The following is a 6,863-nucleotide window of genomic DNA, read 5'->3' as shown; positions in this document are numbered from 1 at the left end:
GGTCATTCAAGAGATTATAGACTGGTAAAACAAGCTGCTTTACATTCCTTCAAGACTCAGCCTGAAGGCTGCTCTCCATAGCTACCACCAGGATAGCTTTCCAATAAGGTTGTCTTTAACCTATCACCTCTAAGGGGTTGTTTGAAGTGATACAGGGTGCCCACTAGAACTAGTGGACAGCATATATCAGGCCACCTTCTCACAGTAACGTCATACAACTGCTTCCTGCCAATATACAAATATTGGTTACAGCACAGCTGCCTGTGCATTAATGTGGCAGCTCTACAAAGTCTGTAAGTGTTTCATTAAGAAAAAATGCACGCAACACCTGTATTTTGTGGGACAGCTCTCCTGCAAAAATGTCCTTTGTGATGGAAGATTGTCCTGTAAAAATAATTTGGGCTTGATTTATCAAGGTGTTGGGCCAGTACAGAGTCACGCGATGTGACACAAAGCAGAGCAAAGTCTCGGCAGGTTGTGTACTTTCTAGTGCATAATCTTTCTGTTCTGGAAAAATTACCATTTTCTAGCGCAAATAGGGGCTTATGAATGGGTTTTTAGCGTAGGGCAGCACGGCACCTTCCTGCACTGCCTTACCCCAAGGTGAATGAACAGGAATGCACCGTATTTAAGCATACGGTGCATTCCTGTCCTTTCTCCCGGCACTGGCACCATTTTGGCTGCCTAGCGCCAACGCAGGCCCCCTTGCACCATGGTTCAAGGCTGCCTCCGTAAGATGCAGGATTGTTTTTGTGTAGGAAGCAGGCGCGCAACACCCATTGGACTCGAAGGGCTTCAGCCCCCCCCCCGTCGCGTGTGGCAGCCCGGGATGAGACAGCTTCCCGGCGCACACACAGCCGCACCCGGGCACTTCACAGGTCTTTAAAAGACCATTTGCTTGTTAATGAGGCCTCGCTGTTGTTTCACCCCTTCTACGAACCCCTGCAGCTCCATTCTGCCTGTTGCTTAAAGTTTCAGCCACCCACGAAATTTTTTCTTAGCCCCCCCCCCGAAATTTGGCTCTAGTTGCGCCTCTGGTAGGAAGGCGCACCTTCCTACACAAAAACAATCCTCAGAGGCGTTTTCCTCTCTCTGTGTGTGCTGAAGAATGCAGCAGACATGAAAAGAAGAAGAAACAAAGAGAAATAAACACATTTCTCTTCGATACGCCTCACCTCGGTGGCGCACGGATTTGCCGTTTCCCCAGGTTTACATCATTTTGAAAATCTGGAGTAATGTCAAATTCCATGGGTGCTGCATGAGAAACCCCACGGCAAAGCCTACCAGGCGCAGAGTAAAGCAACGCAGCGATGTGCGCTGCGTCGTCTTACTCATGATTTATGAGGTCACGCAAAGCCACGAAGGATGAATCTTTGTGACAGCCCTGCATCACGTATGTACCACTTTACGTGGTGCAACAGTGACGCAGGCCTCTCATAAAAAAGCCCCATAGTGTTTTGGGGTGTTTGATGGGTGGCCCCTGTCCAGCGCATGCCCCCATGTTTTTGATGCAAGATATATCTACTAATATTGCCATACCAGTCTTTCCAGCAAAATGTAACTTCCCCCTGATGCAGGCGCAAAGATGGAGAAATATATTTATTTCTGCAAATAGTTCACAAATTCCATATATGCCGCACTGCACTGCACACAGCCAACGTGTGACATGTTTTAAACATGGTCTTACTATAGGATTTCGTTCTGGGAGAGTATAGTGCCCTCCAGAACCTGCGTGTGTCAAAGGAGTGAGCGTCCGCGGTGCCAGCATCTGTCTGCGTGCCAGTACACCGGGCTCGCGCTGCTCTCACCCCCTTCGCGTATCTTATAGCGCCTCTGCCCTTTGAGGTGTGATGTGCTGAGAAACTTTGCAGTTTCACGAAGTTCACAGCGTGTTACATACGCAACCTTTGCCGCTGGAATTTTAATTTGAGAGGCGCTCAGATCTCTGTCTCCAGGGAGAAGCCTCCGAGCAGAGCCGGTTCAAGGTGTGGAGAGATTTAAACTGCAGAGAATCACATTAGCTGTCAGAGAGAAGTCAGAGGTGGGACCGAGCTGATTTGCGCAGGTTTATTTTCGCTCTCAAACGCTACTGTTGTCTGAGAGCTCTACTGACTCAAGCGCCCAGACAGCCTTCTCGTAGCACTACTGCAGAAATAACAATGCTGCTTTTGTACTTATGTTTATCAAGGAAATCTTTTTATCTACAAATAAACAAGAGGATTGGCAGTGCAGTTCCGGGAGAGATGAAGATTAAAGGAAGAAAATAACATCTAATTACTGGAGGCTGCCCATGGCGCCCCAGCTCCTAATGAGGTGTCAGGCTCACAAGTGTCACTCAGCCCAGCTCTCACATGTGGATGCCTAATCTAAGCTCTCGTGTGCTTGCAAACAGGAAGCAGGATGTTTCCTTTCTCACAAAAGAACACAAAAGTCGATTTTGTGCTTGAAGTGCGCTTGAAACAACCCAGGAGGAACACAGACGCATGAAGGAAGGCGGAGTGACTCCTGGGAAGAAGTTCACACTACAAACCTGCTGGGCTGCTGGGATTCGCCTGCTGGGGCTGGGGCTGTAATACCAGGGGTCACTCAAGCCCCAAGAGGTTCCATACCCATTGGGGCGCACTGCAAGGCTGCCCGGGGGGGGGGGGGGGGGGTTGCGCAGCAGCCCCCCTAAAAGGGCGGCCACCTTAGTGCCGCATGATGGCACTGGGGGCAGCCGGTCTAGTCCCTGGGTCTCGGCCAGGGAAGACGTCTGGCAAATGGTTACTTCCGGTGGAGGGGGCAGGGGTATTTAGGCTGTCCCTGCCCCTTCCTCGCCCTCTTGTCCCTCTCGTCTCGCCTTGGCGCCGTTCGCTCCTCTGGGTCTTGCGGCGGGTTTTTTCTAGGGCTGGGCGGAATTTGCGGAATGCCTCTTCGCGGAATTTTGAAAAAAAAATTGTTGAAAACGAGCGCACAACCTGAGGGACCGTGTGCCCGGGACTGGGGGTCCCTCGTGCTTGGGCAGGCTCCCCTATCTCCCCGGCCTGGCTGCGTTGAGAAGCAGGGACCGGCCCCGGGCCTCCTGATGTTTGGTCAGGGCCTGGGATCTCACGTCCTGCGGCCTGCCAAGTGTCCATCTGCCCGGGACAAGGGACCCTGGTGCAGAGCCCTGCAAGGGCAGGCAGGAGCCCTACCGCTATGGCTCGGTGTGGGCAGCTGGGAGTCCTTTCGGTCCCGGCCATCTGGTCGCACCTTTCCCTCGGCCATCTGGTCGCGCGCAATGCTTTCCAATGGGGCGACCAGATGGCCAGGCCGGCCTGGAAGTCCCGATGAGGGTCCATTCGCCTCGCGGATCCCAGCCAGGGCTCCAGGAGGCCGGGTGCGTCCGCGCCTAGGGTCCCCTCCGTCACTCGGAGCGCGAGGGTTACAAGAAAGGTGGGTAGCCTTCCTCCGGATTAGTAGGGGCAGGGTATGCCGGGACACCCCTCCTGGGGATTGCGGTTCTCAGGCGGGGACCAGATGGGCCAAGCCCGGACGACACTTCCCCGGGGCGTCGGGTGCTCCCTCCTCAAGCCCGCGGCGAGGCAAAGTGCCCAGGACGGGCTCCATGGGTCCCCCGGGCGTCCACCACCGAGGCCTGGACGGGCGTCCACCACCGAGGCCTGCAGCCCTGCAGCCACCGAGGCCTGCATCCCCAAAGCCCTGCAGCCCTGGAGCCCTTCAGCCCGGAGCCCTGGAGCCCTGGAGCCCTGGAGCCCTGCAGGCCCGGAGCCCTGCAGGCCCGGAGCCCTGCAGGCCCGGAGCCCTGCAGGCCCGGAGCCCTGCAGCCCCGGAGCCCTGCAGGCCCGGAGCCCTGCAGCCCCGGAGCCCTGCAGGCCCGGAGCCCTGCAGCCCCAGAGCCCTGCAGGCCCAGAGCCCTGCAACCCCGGAGCCCTGCAGCCCTGCAGCCCCGGAGCCCTGCAGGCCCAGAGCCCTGCAGCCCTGGAGCCTTGCAGCCCCGGAGCCCTGCAGCCACGGAGCCCTGCGTGGGCAGGCGGGAACCCTAGCGCGAAGGCTCGGGGTTGGACAGATGAGAGTCCTGTCAGTCCCGTCCATCTGGTTGCACCTCTCCCCTCGACCATCTGGTCGCGCGCAATGCTCTCCAATAGAGCGACCAGATGGCCGGGCCAGCCTGGAAGTCCCGATGAGGGTCCATTCGCCTCGCGGATCCCAGCCAGGGCTCCAGGAGGACGGGCGCGTCCGCGCCTAGGGTCCCCTCCGTCACTCGGAGCGCGAGGGTTACAAGAAAGGTGGGTAGCCTTCCTCTGGATTAGTAGGGGCAGGGTATGCCGGGACACCCCTCCTGGGGATTGCGGTTCTCAGGCGGGGACCAGATGGGCCAAGCCCGGACGACACTTCCCCGGGGCGTCGGGTGCTCCCTCCTCCAGCCCGCGGCGAGGCAAAGTGCCCAGGACGGGCTCCATGGGTCCCCCGGGCGTCCACCACCGAGGCCTGCAGCCCTGCAGCCACCGAGGCCTGCAGCCCCAAAGCCCTGCAGCCCTGGAGCCCTTCAGCCCGGAGCCCTGGAGCCCTGCAGGCCCGGAGCCCTGCAGGCCCGGAGCCCTGCAGGCCCGGAGCCCTGCAGGCCCGGAGCCCTGCAGCCCCGGAGCCCTGCAGGCCCGGAGCCCTGCAGCCCCGGAGCCCTGCAGGCCCAGAGCCCTGCAGCCCCGGAGCCCTGCAGCCCCGGATCCCTGCAGGCCCAGAGCCCTGCAGCCCTGGAGCCCTGCAGCCCCGGAGCCCTGCAGGCACGGAGCCCTGCGTGGGCAGGCGGGAACCCTAGCGCGAAGGCTCGGGGTTGGACAGATGGGAGTCCTGTCAGTCCCGTCCATCTGGTTGCACCTCTCCCCTCGGCCATCTGGTCGCGCGCAATGCTTTCCAATAGGGCGACCAGATGGCCGGGCCAGCCTGGAAGTCCCGATGAGGGTCCATTCGCCTCGCGGATCCCAGCCAGGGCTCCAGGAGGCCGGGCGCGTCCGGGCCTAGAGTCCCCTCCGTCACTCGGAGCGCGTGGGTTACAAGAAAGGGGGGTAGCCTTCCTCCGGATTAGTATGGGCAGGGTATGCCGGAAGACCCCTCCGGGGCTGGCTGTTCTTTGCCGGGGACCAGATGGGCTACGCCCGGGCAACATCCTCCCAGGCTTCACTCCTCCGGCCCGCGGCGTGGCAAAGTGCCCAGGGACGGGCTCCACGGGTCCCGGGCAATCCTACCCCCGGTGCACCCGGGCCCGAGAGCTCCGTCGGTCCTCCCCGTGCCCGAGTCCCAGCCGCTGTCCCCCAGCCCCCGGGAAGCAGAGAGCCCACCGAGCCCATGGTTAAGGCGGGAGCCCTACTGCTATGTAGCCTTCCTCCGGATTACTAGGGACAGGGTACTCTGGGACCCCTCTCGGTCCTCAGCCGGCAGCTGGATGGGCCCGGATGCTGCCCCGGTCCTGTCCCGGGGACTGCCGCGTGGCAGGGTGCGCCGGGACAAGGGGTCCGGATGGTCCGGGGAGGCTTCCCCTGCGCCTGCGGGCCTGGGAGCCCCGGCTGGCTCCAGGGGCCCAGCCGGGCCACGTCCCCCGGCCTGCGGCACTGCCAAAGGCCTGGGACGGGGTTCCGTTGTGTCCGGGGAGCCTCCCCAGGCATGTCTGGGTTCATTGGTCCCTGGGGGCCCCGGGGAGGGCGGCCTCCCCGCCCCGGGCTCTGTCTGGGGTCCTGCCGCGTGGCAGAGTGCCCGGGACGGGGTCCGGAGGGCCCGGGGAGGCTTCCCCTGCGCCTGCGGGCCTGGGAGCTCCGGCTGGGTCCAGGGGCCCGGCCGGGCCCCGGGTCAGGGTCTCTGGCCCCGGGCCCCGTCCCCCGGCTTGCGGCACTGCCAAAGGCCTGGGACGGGGTTCCGTTGTGTCCGGGGAGCCTCCCCAGGCCTGTCTGGGTTCATTGGCCCCTGGGGGCCCCGGGGAGGGCGGCCTCCCCGCCCCGGGCTCCGTCTGGGGTTCTGCCACGTGGCAGGGTGCCCGGGGCGGGCTCCGGAGGGCCCGGGGAGGCTTCCCCTGCACCTGCGGGCCTGGGAGCCCCGGCTGGGTCCAGGCGCCCGGCCGGGCCCCGGGTCGGGGTCTCCGTCCCTGGGCCCCGTCCCCGGCCTGCGGCACTGCCAAAGGCCTGGGACGGGGTTCCGTTGTGTCCGGGGAGCCTCCCCAGGCCTGTCTGGGTTCATTGGCCCCTGGGGGCCCCGGGGAGGGCGGCCTCCCCGCCCCGGTCTCCGTCCCGGGTCCTGCCGCACGGCAGGGTGCCCGGGACGGGGTCCGGAGGGCCCGGGGAGGCTTCCCCTGCGCCTGCGGTCCCGGGAGCCCCGGCTGGGTCCAGGGGCCCGGCCGGGCCCCGGGTCGGGGTCTCCGGCCCCGGACCCCGTCCCCCGGCCTGCGGCACTGCCAAAGGCCCGGGACGGGGTTCCGTTGTGTCCGGGGAGCCTCCCCAGGCCTGTCTGGGTTCATTGGCCCCTGGGGGCCCCTGGGGGCCCGGGGGAGGGTGGCCTCCCCGCCCCGGGCTCCTTCCGGGGTCCTGCCGCGTGGCAGGGTGCCCGGGGCGGGGTCCGGAGGTCCCGGGGAGGCTTCCCCTGCGCCTGCGGGCCTGGGAGCTCCGGCTGGGTCCAGGGGCCCGGCCGGGCCCCGGGTCGGGGTCTCCGGCCCCGGGCCCCGTCCCCCGGCCTGCGGCACTGCCAAAGGCCCGGGGCGGGGTTCCGTTGTGTCCCGGGAGCCTCCCCAGGCTCGTCTGGATTCATTGTCCCCTGGGGGCCCCCAGGGCGGCCTCCCCGCCCCGGGCTCCGTCCGGGCTCCTGCCACGCGGCATGGTGCCCGGGGCGGGGTCCGGAGG

The sequence above is a fragment of the Triturus cristatus genome, chromosome 2_1 (assembly GCF_964204655.1).
Source record: "Triturus cristatus chromosome 2_1, aTriCri1.1, whole genome shotgun sequence".
Lineage (NCBI taxonomy): Eukaryota > Metazoa > Chordata > Amphibia > Caudata > Salamandridae > Triturus > Triturus cristatus.
The sequence above is the reverse complement of the archived record's forward strand: the minus strand, read 5'-3'. Positions refer to the sequence as shown.